Here is a 22,944-nt window from a genome sequence, read left to right as displayed (position 1 = left end):
CATGCAAGGCTTGTGAATTTCAAACACACTTGTAGACATCCAAAGCATTATTATTTATTAGGGCCTATTTTAAAGGTGGAAGATCTGAAAACACTCTCAGAATCTGATGATTAAAGGAAATTTAATAGTTCTGTATCGGCATTTGATCTTTAGCCTGCCATAATCTATCCGCATAGCCCTTCATCCGTATTTGATACCAAAGAGGCATTTCAACAGCTTGTCCATCAACTATAAAATAGAAGGAACATACAGCCAAACCACATGACTTAGAAAATAAAACAGCTTTCTCTCACACTCATTTAGCTCATGAAAACCCAATGCGATTAAAAGGGTGAAGGAGGTATATTCCACTAGGTGAACCATAATAATCGTATACGGCATCCATTACATATGTAAGCAGTTTCGAAATTTTCAAAGTGCTTTCCTGTACATTATATCTTGTTTCATCCTTACAACTACAGCCTACTCCTACCTCAGTAGAAAGGGCATTATTTTTTTATTCCCATTTCTTCTTGATAAATGGTCTGCTCAATAACAGAGGGACTGCTACCTGGTGAGGTATCCTGATTCCAGGTCATCTGTTCCCCTTTGATGCATTAGATCAGGGTCCACAAACTATGGCCTTTAGGCCAAGTATGGCCCACGACCTGTTTTTGCAACTAAAGTTTTATTGGATGCAGTCACACCCATTTGTTTACCTATAGCCTATGGCTACTTTTGTGCTACATCAGCAGAGTTGACCAGTTACAAAAGAGACTCTATGGTCCATGAAGTTAATAATATTTACCATCTGGCCCTTTAGAGACAAAGTTTGCCAACCCTTCATTAGATCACCCTTCCACAGATATGATCCAAGTTACAAATCCTGCTCCGAAAAGCCATAAAGCTATCGTGGAAGGCAATAAACCTATTCCCGCTGGCTCTGGAACTCAGGCTTGATAATGGGGCATTCCATTATCTTCTGAGGGATTACTACATCCAGTATCGCGTCACCTGCGAAGGTGGATGGCAACTTTTAATCGGTACACAATATAAGTGTTGTTTGCCACTCACCCTGAACTTTTAACGTGTCTCACAGCCATAAAAAGTCTGGAGGTCACTGGTTGGGGGCATGCATAATGCCACAGGACTGCAACACACAGAGAGACACTGAAAGCAAAAAGAACAGAAGAGGTTAAGAGAAGTGGCAAACTGTGTGGCCTCAAAAGTAACACATTCACGTAAGCCTTAGGTCATCCTTATTGACACAGTGCTTTTACATTCAATATATAATCATGTATCTGTGTATCTATTTTGTCCTTTCCCTTCTAGAATCAGCATTCCATGTAGCTCATAATTTGAGTTCAGTATTATAGAATTATAGCACAAAGATGTTACAGAGCCAAGTAAAACTGCTACTCTTGAAGCCACTGTCATTCACTTAGGAAGTGTGGTTCCTTTAACTTCCAACATTTCTTATTTTTGAGGATAACTTCTAGGAATTACAATGTTATCTCATTCTGAGAAATACGGGTAAGATGATCCCTGAGTCCCAGTGAAGATTTTCCTTTGGGTTTTGGTCTTCAGTCTCTCTCAATGCATTCAGTACAAGCGACCGGAGGAAATATACACGCAAACGTGTACGCACACGCACACACACATACATCATCACCTTATTAAAAAAAAAAAAAAAAAGACAAGCTATCTCACCTGCCAGGTAAACACAAAATCTTACTCCCCAAAGGTTACAGTTCTTTTTCCACTGCATTTCTAACGCAGAAGGAGGCTGTGAAACAGCCCTCTCATGCAAACAGTCAGCCTGTGCATGTGCTCATGTGTGCTGAGGCTATGTGTTTTCGTGGCTTAGTTGGGTTATGAGTATTTACCAAATACAATGCCAAGTAGGTTGAAGTTGCTGACAGACAAGTCAGCTCATCCTCAAGCAGTTTAAGGAAGTTTTTGTGAATAGCAGTCAGTAGCAAGGTTTTACATGCCAAGCCTTTTCTGCTTAGATCCTTGAGATGATAATGACACCTGTACAGCCCTGAAGATGACAGAAGGGACCCGCTGTGAGATAGGGAAATGGAACTACAGGATGAACAAAAAGCATGACCTCTTCCCTGTGTGTGTGTGTGTTGTTCCCTTGTAAAAGTAAACTCAGACAACACTCTATGAATGTACATGTATTCTAATCTAATCAGACAGAGAAGTTGAAACCAAAAAGGAGATGTATGAAGTTTTATGATTTGAATAGTCGTGTATCTCCGGAAACTACATGAGCTGTCTGTCTACCAGGGCTCAGCAGACTGTTAAGTGGTGGTGCTCCCAGTGGGTGCCTTTTCTTGATAGGACATAAACTCAGGACAGACTGGTCCACACTCTGTTTTCTAGGTATCAGGTATCGATGTGAGTGTAAACTGTTTGTCAAATACATTACGGCCTAAGAATCGTCATTCCTATATGAGTTTAACATGCTGTGTTAGCGTTATTCTCCTTCAACAAGGCAGCTTAAGAGCATGATAAGAATGCTTCAAAAATATTTTCCAGGTAATTTCAGTTGGCAAAGTTCAAACTTAATTGGTGACCTCATTAATGAGCAACTGCCACCACAAGAAAGAAGACCCTTGTCATGGACTTATCAGAGCAATGAGATAACGAAGTTAATTATAGTTTCCAATGGATTTACACTGGCTTCCTTTCAGAGTCTACATTTTCCAAACATTCGTTCTGACACTCCATGTGTATGCTCCGCTTCAAAACCTATCAGCTGTGGGCTCCTCCAGGAAACGTCGGCAGATCACAGCCCTCACATCAGGGCAAAGCAATTGGAAAACTTTTCTACCCTTTATTATCTACTTGTAAAATGTTATAAGCCTGTAAACTAGTTAATTTATGAGCCGTGTTAATAATTTGCCCACACTTGATCGCAGGTTTCGCAAACACGGTTTCCAGGGATGTGGGAGGATAATTTGTAGGTCCGGCATCTCTCCTAAGGGGACACTAACTAATTTGACACAGTAACATGACATTGATGGTGGGACACACTAATGACCACACTCCAGGACGTGGCTGTCAGCCTGTCGTTCCAGTGAAAAGCCAGCTTGCCTTCGCCGCTGCTCGGTACACGATGCTCAACTAATTATTCAGACAGCGACATTAATGAGAGCCCTCATGTTTATTTTCAACATACTAACCAGCGCTTAGCTTCCATTTGTCGGATATGGTCACTGATTAAAATGTGGCTCATGAATAGTAAATCTGAATTCGAATATAACAAAGAAGTACCCGAGAAAAAAATGAGGAACAACTGATTGGAAAACCATCCTTGTCAACTTGTTTTCAGTCTCAAATTTCGTCAAGGACAAAGTGACAGGTAGTAGGAAATGCTGTGAATACCAAGAAAAGTGAAAGGGATATTTTTAATCACCTATGGCCATATACAATCTTGACTCTTGACCAAAGCCACACGATCACCTTAAGGTCAAGAGCAACTTATATCTCAAATAAACTTCACCAACTTTATGGTACTGAATGAAGATTTCTTTTCAAGATAGTTTCTCCGTGGAATGACCAAAAGGTTTGTTTGCTTTAGTGTGCTTTTTCAATCTTACAGAAGTTTGATCTTTGATGAGACTGTCTCAAATATCATCTTCACAAACATCACTGAATGCAACTGTGTTTTTTCCAAATCGATTGTAAATCTGTACCACGGAGGGTCTTTTTAAAAATGTTCTTTAATATCCTCTTTATGTCTTGTTTCTAGTCTGCTAAACCTTGCAATCAAGTTCTTTCTACTTTAAATTAAATTTCTATTTTGGTATGATAAATTTTGTCCTTCATTTAATGGTGATTATAATCCTAAAATATTCATATAATCATAATTTAAAATGAATAACTTAAAAAAGGTGTGCTTAGATCCATGAGAGGTATTAAAAAATTGAAAATGGTCCTGATGTGGTTCATTGTAAGATGTGCACTTTGAATCAAATAAGAATGGTAGTATTTCAACAAATGTCCTATCTGCCCTCGTGGATAAAAATTCCACTCAATACTGTGTATGACTTCTGCTTTTATAGAATAGCAAACTAAATCTGAGTCCACGTAGACCACTTTGGTAATGAAAATGTCACTGAATGCAACATTTCTTAAGTATCTATCTCTAAACTTACTCTATGATAGATCTGTGATTTTAGAATGCCAAAGTATGTAGATGGCACACAACATGTGGGAAGCAGATTCAGATCACAGGATAATTTTTAAAATATATTTAAACAAGTACACAGATTAATTGTCTCTACCCAGCATTACTGTCTCCAAATGTTATTTACATGGGTAACTGTTAAAGACAGGTTCTCAGATTATTGGCATCTTTGTGCCTTTTATGCCTGGTAAGCATGTATCCTCCATAATAACCCAAGAAGATGTGGTCAGTCTGTGGCAGAGACTCACTAAATGTTCATCAGATCTCTTCCTTCTTCCTGGGCGTACACAGCTGGGATGTATTTCCAGTTAGGTGCATCCTTGCGGCTGAGTTATGGCCAAACAGATGGAAGTTGGTATGTTACTTTCATCCTGACCCAGAAGCCTCTGACCCATCCCTAATGCCCTCTCTCTTCCCTTGGTTGTGAGCCCAGAGGTCCAGGGCAGAACTCCAAGTCCTACAAGATGGAGGACTCACTGGGTGGAATAAGCCAAGGTCCCTGAAATACCATGTGAGCAGACCACCACACTTGTTCCCCACCAGCCACCAGACGGAGGTGCCTCACAAGTATACCTGCACTAGGTTAAGCCTCTGAGACTCAGGAATGCTTATTACATTTGCCAGTTTGTATCTCTTACCCGAATACACAGATCTTTCTAATTTCAACCTGGTTCCAAACTTATACTTGAATTTCGGAAACACCACACATCAATTTGAAAATTTGGAAAAATCCCTGAAGATATGTTATAGTTGTGATTGTTTGCTCCTCTAATTAACCTAAGGGTAGAAAGAAGAAAGGGAACAGGCAGCTAATGTGTTCCCAAAACATGTCAGGTGTATCTTTCCTTACTTTATTTTCACATGGCCCTGTGAGGCGGTCCGATTTCCATTTTATGGATGACAACACTGAGGCTCTAAGAAGTGAAATACGAGCCAACGCCAGGGAGGGTAGATCCAGTGGACATTTTCTTAGTTGACTGCCTCTTGGCTTTTAATACCCAAATTTTACAGGAAATGCTTATTTCTAAGTCAAACGTTTTTGGTTGTTGCTTAGAAAAGAAAAAAGTCCACGACATGCTCTAAAATGTAATACAACATTTTCAATTAAAAGCATGAGGAGAAAGTGTCAAGTTACAATACAATCGGTAGAATGTCAGAAACTTCTGTAGAGGTTTTGAAAAGCCAGCAACAAAGGGGATGTGTCGCAGATGTTCTTGGTGATAAAAAAAAAAAAAAAAGCCACATTTCAAAAAAAAAAGCATGTTGAGAACATATTAATTGTTGAGAAATCAATGTTTTAGACATTTTTACATTCTTAATACAATATTTGTTAACTATATATAAGGCATTTTACTATACTTTGGTCATATTTTAGAACAAGGGTTGGCAACCTTTTTCTGTAAACGGCCAGACAGTGAATATTTTAGATGCTGCAGCTTTTGCAGCTCTAAGTTCTCTGTGGCAAAGATTCCACTCTACCACTGCAGCAGGAAAGCAACTAAGGGGGATAAATCAACAAATGGGTGCTGTGTTCTGATAAAACTTTATTTACAAAAACAGGTAGTGAGCTGGATTTGGCCCCAGGGCCATAATTTGCCAACTTTTTTTAAAAATTTCATCCCTCCCCACATTTTTTGGAAGTATAATTGACTTATTATATTAGTTTCGGGTATACAACAACATAGTGATTCAATATTTTTATATGTTACAAAATGATCACCACCATCATTTGCTACCTTCTGCCTTAGAAAACTGATTGGGGGTTTTATATACTGACACATAACACATTATGATTTCTCATGTGTTAAATAATGGGAAATAGTATCACTGTAACGAAAAGAAAAAGCTGATGGTTTTTCTCAGCCAGCACAATCAAGTCCCTGTCTTAAGATAATGGAGGCAATAGTCACCTTAAAGTGACCTTATAATAAATACTTCTTAAAAAAAAAAAAAAAGTAAAGCAAAATAAATAATTTGTAGATTTAAAATGTCACTGGAGGAGTGAACGCTAGAAGCAAAAAATGACAACCTCTAGAAGTTTCAAAATCAGGCACAAAGTCTCCCCACATTAGAACCAAACAGCTTTCTTGGATTTGGAGGATGTTCTTTATCAACCAATTTCAGAGTGGGAGCTATGTGTCCAAAGACAGAGTATGCCAGAAGAAACGCATCAAATATATTCTCCCGTCATTCTCCCAAGAATGTAAAGTTGTTGTAACAAGGTTTTAGTTCACTTTTTTTGGGCGGGTGGTAAAGCTCACAGACGTAATACAGACAGAGAAATGCTTTTTTTAAAAAAATCTCAGTTCCCCATTAATGTTTTATTACAACAGTGAAGTACACAAGATGGTTTGAGACATAAAATGGATAAATTGTAAGAATTTGTTTTACCTAAAATGTCAATCCCAACAGAAAAAAAGCAAGTCAATGATAGCCCAGTCTGACAAAGGAATATTTTGTAGCCATTAAAAATAACTCCAGTCTTCCCTGGTGGCGCAGTGGTTGAGAGTCCGCCTGCCGATGCAGGGGACGCGGGTTCATGCCCCGGTCCGGGAAGATCCCACATGCCACAGAGCGGCTTGGCCCGTGAGCCATGGCCGCTGAGCCTGTGCGTGTGGAGCCTGTGCTCCGCAACGGGAGAGGCCACAACAGTGAGAGGCCCGCATACCGCAAAAAAGAAAAAAAAAAAAAAAACCTCCAGGGCTTCCCTGGTGGCGCAGTGGTTGAGAGTCCGCCTGCCGACGCAGGGGACACGGGTGCCCCGGTCCGGGAAGATCCCACATGCCGCGGAGCGGCTGGGCCCGTGAGCCATGGCCGCTGGGCCTGCGTGTCTGGAGCCTGTGCTCCGCAATGGGAGAGGCCACAACAGTGAGAGGCCTGCGTATCGCAAAAAAAAAAAACTCCAGGAATAGGGAAATGCGTACAGACGCTTGTTATGATGTGACATGAAATAAGCAAGACAGAAAAATCATAGCTAAAGTACACTCTTAAACATATGCATCAAAAAAAGAAAAAAAAAGGAAAATGGACAGAGTTTGCCTTGGAGGAAATGGGATTAGCTGCTATTTTTCTTTACAATTTTTTTGTATTTTTGATTCTCTAAAACAAAGCAATTTCTCAAATATCGGTTATAGAATCTGAAAAAGCTATCTGAACTTCAAAAAGAAGAAGACATTCGCTGTACATTTATTGACACTCATTTATTAATGGCTTTTGATTGCCTCTTTTTCAGAACAGGAGTGTCTTGAGAACAGAGATTCGTGTCATCTCTCATATCCCAAACATGGTGTTATAGCATCTCACGCACTCAATTAACATTCCTCGAAGCAACTGAAGAGTTCACCTTACTTTTAAAAAGTCCTTTTAATGAGATTCTATAAATAAATTAAATTTTTATACTTTAAGCCTTCAAAAAAAAACAAAACAATTTTGTTGAAAGCATTTGATCTCTTGTAGATTATAGCTGTAAATCAGTTGCCTAATTCAAAAATTGCACTTTCTCTCCTCTTTCCTTTTTCCATGATGGCACACAATAACTTTGTCTTTCAATAACTTAAAACAATTCTGAGTCACTGGCTCCTTAAAAACAAAATACATCTTGATCTAGGACGCTTGCCATTTCATAAATATTTACCCCAATGCACTACCCTGCTTTGAAGGGGGGATGGTGAGCTCCCGATTGACAAGTAACTTCTGAGCAGAAAGAGGGAGGAGACCTCTCATGTCAGCGAGGAAAAAGGTGCTACGTTGTCCCCACATTCACTCTCTCCTGTGGAGGCTCTTCCCCACCAGCCAAAAAGCACACGACAAAGGCAGTCATCATTCATCACCGTTTTCTTTCTCTCGGTCAATCTCTGTCTCAGACACACACACACACACACACACACACACACACAAACATGCACGCATACTCACCCTGCACTCACCCTCTCACTCCCCGCTTGCATACTTTCAATGGCTCCCCAGTACTCGCGGGGAAAGAGATCAAAACCTGCACTTGGCCCTTAAAAGGCCACTGGAGATCTCTCCAGCCTCCAGCTCAACTACACATCTCCACTGGCCCTGCTGAGCTTCTCACTGGGCCTCTGTACTGAGCTAAAAAGGATAGAGGAAGGAAGACTGAGGATTAGATGAAGATTCCAGCTTCCTTCTTGAGAACCACCGTGGTCAAGAAGACAGTGGGGAAGAAACATCTTTTTTCAAAGAAAAAAAAAATAGGCATCATCAACACTTTATTAATATGTCTTCCTCCACCTAATGTACCACGAAAAATTCCCCATGGTATCTTCTGGATAGAAATAAACTGAGATGAGTACACAAAAAACTTAAGCCTTAAAAGCAACTTCAGTTTTCTCCTTAACACATAACCATTCGCCCAAGGGCTGTCTTCAAGCCCACAACAATGACAAGTGGGAGAGATTTTGTTGGTTCTCACCACCGGGAAACTCTTTTCTCCAAACTTGTCAACTCCAGAAGGAAAAGAGAAAGGGAGAGCCGACTGCAGAACACAGCGAGGTCCCACCATGGGAAAACCAATCTGTGTGTAGTCACACTCGCACTCGGGGTAGACTATTCCCTCTTACAGTGGAACAAATGCAAGCCACAGCTGGCTCATCAACAAATCACCCTGCCTAACCCCAGAGGAAGATGGGCTTTCGGTTGGGAATGAAATGCAAGACATCTTCCTCATGACATGCAAAAACCAAGGCCTCTAGGACTATCGCTCTTCTGATCTCTGGGGGAACAAGGGTGTTTACTGATGAGCAGCCAACAAAAAGAAGAGGTGCTATGCTTCATTGTGATCAAACCTCAGTGGCTCAAACCAAAGTAACATATTGTTTGGGACTATCACATGATAACTAGTGCCATTTCATTTTCCTCTTCCTGGGCACACAGGAAGATTACGTTGCCCTATTTTCCTGACTGTTAGGTTGGGACCATGTGTCTGATTTCTGGTCCACGGATGGGAGCAGAAGCAAGGTGCACCACTTCCAAGCCTGACCAAAGAATCAACTGTGCCCCCTGTTCTTCATCCCCCGAGACCGTGGAGACCCCATGTTCTTGTGGCAAATACAGGATGGAGAAGGTTCCAGGGGCACATACAGACATGAAGGGAGCATGACATACACCTTTATTATGTTAAGCTACCAAAATTTGCAGGTTGTTGGTCACAGCAGCTAGTACAACACATCCTGACTAATATACTTTACACCTTATTACAGTCTTCATTAGGATTTCCTTGAATACATACTTATTTTTGGCTTAGTCTCCACCATGGGACCATGTCTTGATATTCTGTGTATCCCCTTTTAGAAAAGACCGGCCACCATGTCTTCCAATAAATGGTTGTTGACAGAGTGACAAATGACCAATCAATTAAGAGGGAAAGCATTCACGTGACAGTTAACTTTTTCAGTAATCACCCTAGGCCAGATATGACAAATGAGGACTCTGTTCTCATGAGGCCCGCAGGAAACAACAATACAAGCAAGTGGGAAAGATGAACACACAGATTTGACCTAAGCACAACAGGTCAGTAAAGGCTGCATGTTAGAAATGATCTGGAAGCCTAAGACATTAAAAAGATGAGCAGAACTTAGCCAGGGAGGAGGGGCTGGGTGGAGAGCAATTCTATGATTCTCTTGGTCAAAACAGACAAACACAAACACCGGGCCTGAAAAATAATCTATCTTCTGTCTTCTACAATGACTTTAAAAATATAACGTGGGAGTACCAGGACTTCCAAACCAAAAATGAGGCCAAATACATTGAGTAATACAGAAATAAAAGAACGCCATTACCCTCTGCTAAGTGTCTCAACGGTGTAACTTAAGACAAAACACTTGTTTTTCTTCCACCGACAGGGAGAAAAGAGTGGGTTAGTCACACTAAAACTGCTTTTCTAAATTATCAGAGAAAATAATAGCAGGAGAAACGAGGCAGTTCACAGACCGCACCACTATTCCTTCTTAAATATTCATTTGTCTCCTTTCTATAAATATCAGAATGATCCCTCAAAAAAACCCACAAAAAACAAAAACAAAGTGGGTTTTGTTTATTAGTTAAATCCATAAACTCATGAGGATAGAGCACGTAGAACAGGGTCGAGAGACCCAGCTTCTCATCAGCACAGGATCAGCACTGAGCTGTAGCTTTTAACTGGGCCCCCTCCTCTGCAGACTGAGAACAGTGAGTTTGGAGAACTGAAAAGTCCTTTCTGGCACTAGTATGTCATAAAGGGGTTTTCAAACTCACATGCTCATCACAATCACCTGGAGGCTCATTAAAACAGGACTGCTGGGCCCTAACCCCAGAGTTTCTGATTCAGTAAGGCTGTGGTGAGGCCAGAAAATTTACATTTCTGTCTCCAGGTGATACTGCTGCTGCAGCTGCTTGGAGGACTGTGCCCCAAAGTCCTCTGCTTCCAAACTGCCTGTCCGTGCTCATCTGGACGCCCAGGTGGAAGACGGTCTTCTCCTAACCAGGACCAGCCGAGTCTGTACCGGGTGGGGACTCTTTCTGGGTCCCTTGCCCAACCTCTGGGGACCAAGACCTTAGCGTCTCTCCCAAGGAAGTCTACTCTCAGGAAAATACCTGAAGCTCTGCAATCCTGTCCCCAGCAGCCGTCCATGTGGTTTATTCTGACCTCAGAATCAGAAGTGGCTGCCTTCGAGGGCTTTGCATCAGTCTCAAAAGAAGACCCAGACCTTTGCCATGTCATGTAGGGCCCAACTTCCAGCTCCAACCTCTCCCATACCATCCTCACCCACCCACCCTTATTCCTGCTAATGACCTTCTGTTCCCACACCATACTCTTATAACTCTGAGGCTTAGGTCTCATCATTCTCTCTGCCTAGAAAGTTCTTCCTACAGCTCTTTGTATATGGAGATCATTTTTAACCTTTAGACCTTAAATCAAAAACCATCTCGAATCTGAAAACTCCTAGTCCTAAAACTATGAAAAAAAAAAACCCAAAAAACAAAAAACCACCTCTTCCATGCTGCCTTCCCTGATCAGACCATCTAAGTGACCCTCTCAAGGTATGGGCCGTATACCGTTTCCTTCATGTATTTTTACTCTACGTAAATACATTGCTCCTTCATTCCATTATTGACTCTCTCTGCCTCCCTCTACTCAAAGGCAAAGTCTGTGAGACCAAGGGTCTGTTGTGCTCCCTTCCCCTCTCTGTAACCCTCACACAAAGCACAATGACTGTCATACGGCAGACACTCAAGAGATAATTTGTCGCATGCAGGAATGACTACATTAATTATCCTATTCTGTCTTTTAATTTAAAAAAAAAACCTAAGGAAAAGCCAATAACTATGAGCTATAATATCACAAGTTCCAGAGCCCAGAGTGATGTGTAATGGCATGTGATAAGACTAAAGTTACAGGAACGAAGCATCTGTGCCACAATTTCAGGCTTGAGAAACTGAAGTGGGTCCAGGGCTGGGGAGAAACTTGGCCGTACATCTCAAAGCACCCCCAAGAGGCCTGCCCTGTCCTCTACAAGCCATCCCATATCATTTCTGCAAGGCTGGGCCCATAACCCCTAGACGTCTTGAACTTCTTTCTAATGTCACCCCATTCCTGCTGCCAGGTGCAAAGGGAAAGAAAGTTCTTTGCAAGCTGAGCTCCCCTACCCTGGTCGACTCTGAAAAACCACTTGTAAGTGGTATATGTTAACCACAGTTCGTAATTTTGTCACAGGTGTTTGACTAAAAAGGGGACAAAGCCTTTTAAGATAGTCTGCCTCTATTATGTCATTGTGTATATTCCGCACCACACCTACAAGCTAACACAGTCCTCTTGTTCTATGCCATGGCAACCAAGAGAGGTAATGCTGCATAATTTGCGAGGGGCATCCTACAGGCTCAAAAATGTGCACGCCTCGGAGGGGGTGGTGGTGGGATGAATTGGGAGATTGGGATTGACATGTATACACTAATATGTATAAAATAGATAACTAATAAGAACCTGCTGTATAAAAAAATAAAATAAAATTCAAAAATTCAAAAAAAAAAAAAAGTTCACGCCTTTACCAAAAAAAAAAAAGTTAAAGTAGAATTTTAACACAACTTGTCATAACAGCTGACACCCATACACTGAGGAGGAAATCAAATGATGTGAGTTGTACCTGGCAGTTCAACAGAATACAGGATAAATACTTTTCACAAGGCAGCCAAACCATCAGTGAGAAGTTTTCTATAATTATTTTTCAAAAATCGTTAACATCTCTCTTAAGATTTTTACCAGCCTGGTGGGGTGAAATCAGTGCCAACTCTGGATTGGACACTAATTTACTTATTGTGCAGACTTAGAAAAGTCATTGTCTGAAACACACTGTACGGAGAAGACTTGATGAATTCAATTATTCCAGAGGTTCCTTCCAGTCCAGACTCTTTGAATCTATGACGTAGTTTCTGGATTTCCACCTTAGGTGGACAGACACAAGGAAAAGGGCCAGCTCACCTCTGCCCCCCACCCCCCTGCCCCATTATAAAACAAATACTGTGAGAACGGCCAGCCTTTATCACAAGCTACGGTGTGGCGTGGCTATACTCCGGTTTCTTGTATCTGTTCAAATAAAGTTATGTTTCCAGGTACTGCAGGAGGGTGAGCTGATGTAGTAATTACCTGTTACTCTTGACAAGTAGGTAATTAATGTAGCAAAATACCACTGCAATGTGTGTAAATTTAGACCACCATAATTAAAGCACCCGTCTGTTCAACAAAATGTTCAATTAAGAAAAAATATTGACGGTGCACATTTTTGGAAATTAGAAAACGTATGGAATGAATGAATGTCTCTTAGTTGACATCCGTTTCTAGAATGCTTTCACAGCAGGGAGCACGCATAAAGGGTTATAACGGAGTAACTTCCACTAAAACACAGAATATTTTTGTACATAACACTATTAAGACAAGAGTCTCTTGTGGAAGTATGTTACTGAGCATTCTCATTCTATGTCACATATGCAAGTCAGAAAATGAACTTCAGGAGGATCTGAACCCCCAAACGATAGCAAGTAGCAAAAAGCTGAAAAGTTATTATTGTGCAACAACCCAAGGAACAGGGCTGCCCTCAAGCATCATAACCTGACAGTACGATTACCTACTTGCCAATATTAAAGAGCTAGAGATACTAAACACACCCTGGGCAAATAAAACAGCTGCCAACTTCCTGGCACTCCTTGAACAGAGAGACAATGGTATGAAAGTTTGCTTCATTATCTTTTACTCTGGTTTCTTCCTGTGTCTACCAGTCATTTTTTTTCTTTTATGGAAGTATAGTTGATTTACAATGTTGTGTTCATTTCTGTGTAGAGCAAAGCGATTCAGCTATATATATTTATATATATCACACACACACTTTGTCAAGTTCTTTCCCACTGTGGTTTATTACAGGATATTGAATGTAGTTCCCTGTGCTGTACAGTAGGACCTTGCTGTTTACTTGTTTTGCATACAGTAGTTTGTATCCGCTATTCCCAAACTCCTAATTTATCTCTCCCGTCCCACCCACCCACTTTCCCATTTGGTTTGTTTTCCGTGTCTGTGAGTCTGTTTCTGTTTCAGACCCAAAGGTTAACATGTTGAACAAGAAGGCTTCTAGGTCCTTCACTTGAAGGAAAGCTGATGTCCTTGCTAATCTGCTTGAGAACATCTCTAGCCACGTAAAGAGTCAAAGGCCCAAAGAAATTAAACCAGAACTGCCATAAGACAGAGACAAAAAGAAGTCATCAGTTACCAGGTCAGGAGAAAAGTAGTTACCTCTAAATCTGATCACAGAAAAAAAAAAAAAAAAAAAGCTCACTGATATCTACATGGAGAAGTGGGAAACGAGTCAGGGGTTCTTTTTGAGAAGGAAATCCCAGGGGTTTTTCTCTTAATATTTCTACTCAGATAAATTCAGAGGAAGACACAACAAGTTGGCCTAAGTAAAGAAACAGCTAGAATCCAGACAGACTAAACAGTGTGATATGGGAAAGAAACACTATATGATTTCAGTGTCACTTAATGATGCATACACTTGCTTTTGGTCTTGTTTTCACATTTTTGTATAGTATACCTTACCTTGGGAGATAGATAAATCTAGAGAGAAGTAACTAAAAGGCGCATTCAAGTGACTTCACAGTTTATCATATTAAATTAAGCCCTAAATGTTCTATATCTGAGAACTTGGATGTATCCCCAAGTAAAGAATAAAAAGTACAAGGAGACATTCTAGATCTAAACATGATGAGGAAATGAAATGGTTTCTCCAACTAAAATACTCTGATTTCACACTTGGAAATAATAACAATGATCTTACAAGGACGAGGATGAAGAAATCACTTGCTCTAGCTGTTGACAAAAATAAGGCTAGAAGATCGCAGCAGCGAAGAGGATTTTGTAAAAGTATCCTTAGAACTTACATTACCTGGTGGGCACTGGAGTATTAACTTCTAAAATGAACTTTTTTTTTTTAGAGCGGAGGGGGTGAGGGGATGAGTGAAATAGGTGAGGGAGATTATGAGGTACAAACTTCCAGTTACAAAATTAATGAGTCACAGGGATGAAATGTACAGCATGGGGAATATAGTCAATAATAATGTAATATCTTTGTATGGTGACAGATGGTAACTAGACTTAGCATGGTGATCATTTTGAAATGTGTAGAATTATCCGTTCACTATGTTATACACCAGGAACTAACATAGTGCTGTCAGTCAATTACACCTCAAAAACGAATAAACATAGAAGAAAAGAACAGATTTGTGGTCACCAGGGGTGGGGGAGGGGGTCTAGGTGGGGAGAGGGGGAATTGGATGAAGGTGGTCAAAAGGTACAAACTTCCAGTTACAAAATAAGTAAGCACTAGGGATGTAATATACAACATGATTAATATAATTAACACTGCTGTTAGATATGAAAAAGCTGCTAAGAGAGTAAGTCCAAAGAGTTCTCATCACTAGGCAGAAATTTTTTTTCTTTTTCTTTTTTTATTGGTATCTCTATGAGATGATGGAGGTTCACTAAACTTACTGTAGTAATTATTTCATGATGTATGTAAGTCAAATCATTATGCTGTACACCTTAAACTTAGCATTCTGTGTCAACTATATCTCAACAAACCCAGAAGAAAAAAAAGAAAATAAATTATTTGTAAAGAAGTCTCAGAGTTAGAAAGGATGCTAAATCTAATTATGGTAGGGACGGGGGGAAAGGGGGGACATGAACTGAGGATCTGATGCAAGATTCATGGAATGCAAACTAAAATGTCTGTTTCTCCAATGCTGAATGAACCATCCAAAGAAGACAGGGCAGTCAATACTGTTCTTATTCACTGGGTGAATTTATGGAGGATGAAACTCCCAAAAGCAATTATTTCAAAGATTACATTGGATGGCATCTGATGGGCTATGTAATATTACAAAATATCACAAAACCATTTCACATCGATTCTATCACTGCATCCTCACAAACCATTGAGATAATAAGATTAATTCCATCTTATAGACAAGTAAAGTAAGGCCCAGAAGCAGCAAACTGGTATGGCTGAGTTCCCAAAAGCTACTGTACTGGAACAATTTGTTCTCCTTGGAATGGGATAAATGTATTCCTTGGCACTACTGAATCAATTCATAGACAGTATTTGAAAAATATGTCGCCTTAGTACTTAAGAGCTGTGACTTGCATCTTAAAATGTGTACCTTAAAATTACCAGAAATACTGGTTGGTATGTTCCAAAGCAAATGGTAATGTAAGTTATCAGTATAAGTTTTCCCAACACAAGTTGGGAAAAAGTTCTGATTCCAAATTTTGTAATTTAGCCATTTAGTTAAAAAAAAAATCAAAAAGAAACCAACCTGGAACTGGAACTTGTGATCCTATGAACCCAAAACAGCTTAAGTAGTCAGTTATGTCTAGAATTTGCTTTATCCCAAAAGAGGGCTCAAGGAAAACCACACCACCATCTTCAACTTCCAACTTTATACAAATGAGTTCTTGACTTCCCTTTCTTATTTTTATTTTATTTATTTTTGGTTGCATTGGGTCTTTGCTGCTGTGTGCGGGTTTTCTCTAGGTGGGGCGAGTGGGGGCTACTCTTCATCGTGGTGCGTGGGCTTCTCATTGCGGTGGCTTCTCTTTGTTGGGGAGCATGGGCTTGTTGTGGCACGCAGGCTTCAGGAGTTGTGGTGCATGGGCTCAGTAGTTGTGGTGCATGGGCTCTAGAGCACAGGCTCAGTAGTTGTGGCACACGGGCTTAGTTGCTCTGCGGCATGTGGGATCTTCCCGGACCTGGGCTCGAACCTGTGTCCCCTGCGTTGGCAGGTGGATTCTTAACCACTGTGCTACCAGGGAAGCCCCTTGACTTCACTTTCTTTTAAGCTTTTCCTCTTGACTCTTCAATGGCATCATGCTATGGTCCTCTTTCATCTCCCAGACAGCATCTGAGAATCATGGGGCTGGGGGATGACTTTTCCAGGTCAATACATCCTCCAGACGTAGAAGCTGATGCAAGAAATTGAAAAAAGGTGACAGGTAGCAAAAGAAGGGAGGACAGAGGAGTATCTAATGATACCTGTCATATTTATTCACCTTTTACCTATAGAAACTTGAAACTGAGCGACATGCAGAAAAGATTCTTCATCCTTTTTCATTCTCAAAATTAATAAAAACTGGAGGAAAAAACTAAATGGTGAATGGGTAAGCAGGAACATCTGAATTGATGATAAGGTGTTAAAATGTGTGAGTCAACGTTTCCTGGATTTGGTAAAGCAACTTTAACAGACTTCAGGGGGCCAGAGTCACTGATGTGAAGGTACCCAAATTCTGATCTCATATGGGCTGCATGCACTGCCTTTTTACGTAAGAGAAAATAATTTTAAATCAGACAGGAAAAACGTAGAAAAGTGAGACGGATAGTAACTCCTAGATTGAAATATCCTCTACATGGGCTTCCCTGGTGGCGCGGTGGTTGAGAGTCCACTTGCCGATGCAGGGGACACGGGTTCGTGCCCGGTCCGGGAAGATCCCACATGCCGCGGAATGGCTGGGCCTGTGAGCCATGGCCGCTGAGCCTGCGCGTCTGGAGCCTGTGCTCCGCAACGGGAGAGGCCACAACAGTGAGAGGCCACAATAGTGAGAGGCCCACGTACCGCAAAAAAAAAAAAAAAAAAAAAAAAAAAAAAATCCTCTGCGACTTAACTTCGACCTAGGCAGCCAGCAGTAGAAGAATAATCGGAACTACTTTTATCTAATTAGGTAAATAAATATCACAGAAAGGAAATATTTTTTACCTACTATGTACTGTGCTCAGAACTGTTTTTGCATAAGCCCATGCAACCCCTAAGCATCTGATAAACTAGAATATTTTCAATTCCTGAAGTGAGGGAGGTGATTTTTCACCTGCATTTTCAAATGAGAAAATTGAGGCTTAAAAAGATGAAGTAACTTTCCCAAGGTCACAAAGTTACTAAGTAGCTTAGCCAGAATTTGAAACCAGATCTCTCTTCCCAACTTGGGTAATTACTTGACAGTTATACTACCACACTTAAGAACATATCAGCTAATACTTCTGGTATAAGGTTTCCTGGTTCATGTTGATCCTGGAAAGTAAAGCAACTTGACAAAACAACTTTAAGAAGTGTGCTTTGAACTAAAAATCATTTTTTTGCTGGTAACATGAAGAGTGATTATTTTTCAGGTTATAGTAGTAATAATTATTATCCTATGAATGCTATATAGAAATGCTTCCCCAGAATTTGGTAGACTTACCTATCACAGTGTAAAGCAAAATATTCCACTATTGTTGCCATCTAAAGTCTCCTACCCTCCAGACGTTTATCTCAAGTTATGAGATGAAGCCACACTGGTGCTAGCTTTCTAACATAGAATTCTGTCAAGAAATAACTCAAGGATTCCTGTCCAAACCATATGTAAAGTAGAATCAATACAGCCCAAGAAAATAAAAAGCCTGTATTTGAGGTTTATCACTGAATGAGCCACCACAAAGCGACAGAAAGCAGTTGGATAAGGAGACACTATGCTGGGTCACCAATTTCCCTTGTTCCTTTTGCCAAGGGAGAGGAAATACTAACATCAGAAACTTCTGGAATAGAACGATGTGACACACAAACACCAAAGAAGCTACTGCTGGGAGATGAACGGGTAATACTACATGATACTACATGATATATCAGCAAGACGAGAGAGGGTAATGGATTCGTTGGCAAAACATTCAAATTCTTACCAACTTCTGGTCTAAGAAGTTCTTTTCTTCTTTCAGATATTTGCTCCCTTATCAAAAAAGCCATTCTTTCACCCCCATCCTCCCCCATCACTCGTCTTGGCTGTTTCTAGCTATGATGTTGAACCCTCTCCCTTTCTCTGCCTCTTGCCTCACTCCTGTGCTATCTGTATCTGTATCTTGATGTTATCTGGGTGATGACTAGAAGAACGACTGGGTAGAACCAAGAGACAAGGCATTATTTCCTGAAGTTCTGGACTTAAACCACTACAATGATTTTGGGTGGTACAGACATGACAACAAATTACACTGAACTGCATCCTTAGTTGTGTTCTTTCAAATTCCAGTGCAACCCTTCTAAGTATGTCAAGGTCAAAGCCTCATTTGGGTGCTGGTCTGACACCTCACACATGCTGAGGCCCACTTTTAAAAAAAGAGAGAACCTCTCCAGCTCAATACCTTAAGAAGGAGTAGGCAACAGTCTACAGTGAGTTTTTATCATGGGTCAGCAAATGACGGTCTGTGGGCAAACCTGGCCTGCTGCTGCTGATTTTTGTAAAGCCCATGAGATAAGAAGATATTTTATATTTTTGACGGGTTTTAGGGGAAAAATCAAAAGAAAAGTAATATTTCATGAAATAAAAATCAAATTTCCACATCCATAAATAAAGTTTTATTTGAACACAGCCATGCCCGCTCATTTATGTTTTGTTTCCTCCTGATCTGGCGTTACAATGGAGGTGAGTAGCTGCAAAAGGACCATAAAGGCCTGTGAAGCTGAAAATATTTACTACTTGGTCCCTTACCAAAAACTTTGCCAACTCCTGTGTATACCATCATTCTGCCTTCAAAATATTTATTTTAGGTTACCATCGAGCTCCGGTAACTGATACTACTGTTTCTTTAAAGGGATAATGTAAAATCTCCTTTTTAAATAGACTGATTTGTATTCCAGCAAATGAAGGAACTTAAAGGGAAACAGAAGCTCATAAAGTATAGGTGGTATTTAGATCAAAATCAGGGAAACCATAAGCAAAGTCATGAAAAACGCCTGAAAAAGGCAAGGAAGTTTGAAAAATAAGAAACCAAGAAGATGGGTGCAGGCAGGGAGGGGTTGGGATACAAAACTAAAGACTATGTAAATAAGACATCCAGACGTAGCGATCTGTCTTCTAAGGTCAGAGTGGAGTCTGAGCTGTGGACCCCTAGTGGACAGGAGGTCAGGCAGGCTACCCAAGAACATCAGGTTGGCCAGCCTCCCCATGGGGAGCAGCAGGGTCTTATTTTACATTCACAGGACCCTGACACATTGGCCAAGAATTCCTCGTCTGGCAATTGGTGAGACAGTCAGTCCAAAACAACCAACGCTGGGTTAGTCAGGTAAAACAACAGCAAAAGGCCAAGCGGCTCAGCATGAGTCTAGGCCAAATGCTTCACAGCAAATATCACTTTGCACTGATAAAATATCCAGTATGACCTAAGAAGGGTCCAAGAGCTTTCTTCACTCTGATGGAAATGCTTCCAAGATGCACCAAGCATCAAAGACTTCCTGCATCTTAGAGTAAGTTCACATTACCATCCACACACTTTACACTCTTCAGTGTTTGATATGCACAATGTTTATTCTTTAACAATGAATTTCCTCAACAGCTTGGCTATATTCTCTTTAGAAATTTCTTCCTGTAAAACAATCTTACATTATTGCGTTTGCCTCTCATTACTCTTACTGAATATGCATCTCTTCTGTGGCCTTTCAACTACACATTTTTCCCCCAAGGTGGTTCCACCAACAACAATTTCTGTTGTTGAGTCATAGACACCATCAGTGTTAAAATTCATCATCTTTTTCTTTCCATATGATTAATGTTTTTAAAACATGCTAGTAAAACGTAAAACTTACCATATCTGAAAAAAAAGCACTTGAAATGCTGGATTTTAAATTGTGGAACTAAGACCAGTACAACTAGAGGTCATTTTTTTCCTCATATCTGCACAGTATTTCAACTGGTCATCACTTCTTAGGTGAATTACAACTCAATTTATCTGCTACTGACTCAGAAGGCTGAGGTTCCCAATTTCTTTTTTAACCACAATGAACTATTTTTATCAAGTTCTAAGCACTCCCACCTACACAGATACTAAGTTTCAGAAGATTCTACCAGCTAAAATTTATTTGTTAAGAATTAATTAATACAGAATATCTACCAAATTGCCAGTCAGAGCTCACAGATTGAAATATCCATCGTCAAAAGCCAAAGACAGTTTGGTTAACCCCTGAGGTGCTATCTCATGCAAATTACTGAATTCACTTCAGGCATTTTGAAACGTAAGAAAACTGGTCAGTGAGGTTTACATTTGAAGCTGTGGCCCCAGCATCCTTTCCTTCAAACCCCTCTCACACAGAACCAAGGGACAGTTGAGGAGTCATAGGGTTCTGGGGAGGTTGACTCCACTTGGCTCTAGTGGTGGAAAAATATTACCTACCATATGCTAATTAGTACATCCCATCTCCCTGGCCATCGGCAGAGTGGAATGTGCTGGAAACTTGTCCAATTAGAGCTTCAGGAATCTGTCCAAAAATCTTAAGAAAAGATTCCCCATTCCTCTCTCCTGCTTGGCTTGTTCAAGTAAATCTATAGCCCAGCAGCTGCTAGGAACCATCTTACGACTGCACATAGGGGCAGTCTGAAGATAAGTCAGCTCCACTGTGGAAAACAGAGCAAAGAGCCTGATCAAATCTCTCCTGCAGTTCACCCACTAAGGACTTGCCAGTGACACTGGTTAAGCTGCCCGAACTGGACTTTCTGTTGCTTACAACCAAAATCCTCCTAACTTAAATACTGAAAAACTCCACGATTAGACTTCTCAAAGCCCTGGAATTCTAAGACCGCAGGCATTGGGGACCACTGCTCCAGTGATAGATTTAGATGCGGTATCATAATGTGTAAAATAATCAGTAAGTGTGCATTTCGAGGGTGGTGGATATTTTTCAGAGTTTTTGTAACCCCAGGTCGGGGGCATCACCGTGAAAACTATGAAAGATAACGACATCGGGAAACTGCCTGATGTTCCTCATCTAATTATACGATGGCCATGCTGGCCGACACTATTAGGGTGAAGTGACATGAGGAGAAGAGCCGGCTCCAGGTGGCTCAGTAACTGCACACGCTTTCAGCTAGATCTGCAGCAAAAGGCACCACTTAACCATTTCATTAACATCCTTCGTTTCCGGGGGAAAAGGGAGAATTCATTATCACAGAAGACGTGTTTTAAGAATGGCAGACGAGCAGTAAATGTTACAAGGAAGATGAGATGATCAAAGGAACAAATAAAATGCTGTTAAATATCCCTATAAAGTAGGTGTTTGTAAGGCTGAGATTTTGGTTTTTTGCCCCAGTATTTAGAGACAGACTGTTGACCTTGTATAAGAAAATAATTATCAATGAGAAGATGCTGGTATTTAGGGCCTGCCCTTTGAAGGTCTCTATGCAACTCAAGGCATAACCTGCTTATTTGGCTTACTAAAGGGCAGCAATTGAAAAGAACGGAGTTGGATGGATAAGACCAAAGTTGGAATAAAACCCTAATATATCTCCCCATGCAAAGTAGTCTCAGTTTTTGCTACATGTGAAGGAGAGGGAGAAGGGAGAATAGGAAGTGGTGTCTACGCATGTGTACAGGTGAAAAGATGATCCTTTCATCACCAGTCAGCACAGCAGTCCTTTTTCTTTTTCTTTTCCTCTTGTCTAGGTTTTTTGTTAAATTATTAGAGTACAGTTGATTTACAATGTTGTGTTAGTTTCAGTTATACAGCAAAGTGACTCCGTTATACATATACATATCTCTCCTCTTTTTTAGATTCTTTTCCTATACGGGCCGTTACAGAATATTGAGTAGAGTTCCCTGTGCTGTATAGTAGGTCCTTATTAGTTACCTATTTTATATACAGTAGTATGTTTATGTCAATCCCAATCTCCCAATTTATCCCCCCGCTTACCCCCTGTAACCGTAAGTTTGTTTTTTACATCTGTAACTCTATTTCTGTTTTGTAGATAAGTTCATTTGTACCTTTGTTTTAGATTCCACATATAAGCGATATCATAATTTGTCTTTCTCTGTCTGACTTACTTCACTCAGTAGGACAGTGTTTAGGTCCATCCATGTGTCAGCAGTCCTTCTTGATACACTACTTGAAATGTGGAAGACAAGGTCCCCAGCTACCCAGCTTGGAAGGAGACAGTGAACAGAAAGAGAAAGCTAAATTGCTGTTTTTAAGAAATATGAGCTGGTGACAGAAAGCAAAAAAAAAAAAAAAAAGAGGCGAGAAGAAAGACAGGAGAAAGAGAGAAGAGAGTACAAGTTTGGAGGTCGACACAGAAAGCTATCCAAGGACAGATTCAGAGGGGGCAAACATTATTTTAAGAACAAGCCTGCAGAACATTTCATTCTAAATTTCTCTGATGCAAACTTCTTAGAACTCCCTCAAGTTCAATGCCTTGTGTGAGCTGTGTTGGAAGGAAATTA

General features: G+C 40.5%; 1 protein-coding gene across 7 annotated transcripts in view; it reads right to left on the bottom strand.

Annotated features, from left to right (window-relative positions):
* The window catches only part of FOXP1 (forkhead box P1), a 595,227-nt gene that overhangs the window by 376,978 nt on the left and 195,305 nt on the right, over nt 1–22,944 (bottom strand). For 5 of the 7 annotated variants that reach the window (XM_082637134.1, XM_082637141.1, XM_082637140.1 and 2 more), the window contains exon 4: nt 1,054–1,149. The exons of the other annotated variants lie outside the window; for them this stretch is intronic. The gene's annotated coding sequence lies outside the window, so the exon portion shown is untranslated. The remainder of the gene's footprint in view (nt 1–1,053; nt 1,150–22,944) is intronic. 7 annotated transcript variants of the gene reach the window in all.

Source organism: Mesoplodon mirus, assembly GCF_964341445.2.
Source record: "Mesoplodon mirus genome assembly, chromosome: 12".
NCBI lineage: Eukaryota > Metazoa > Chordata > Mammalia > Artiodactyla > Ziphiidae > Mesoplodon > Mesoplodon mirus.
This window is presented reverse-complemented; position numbering and strand designations above follow the sequence as displayed.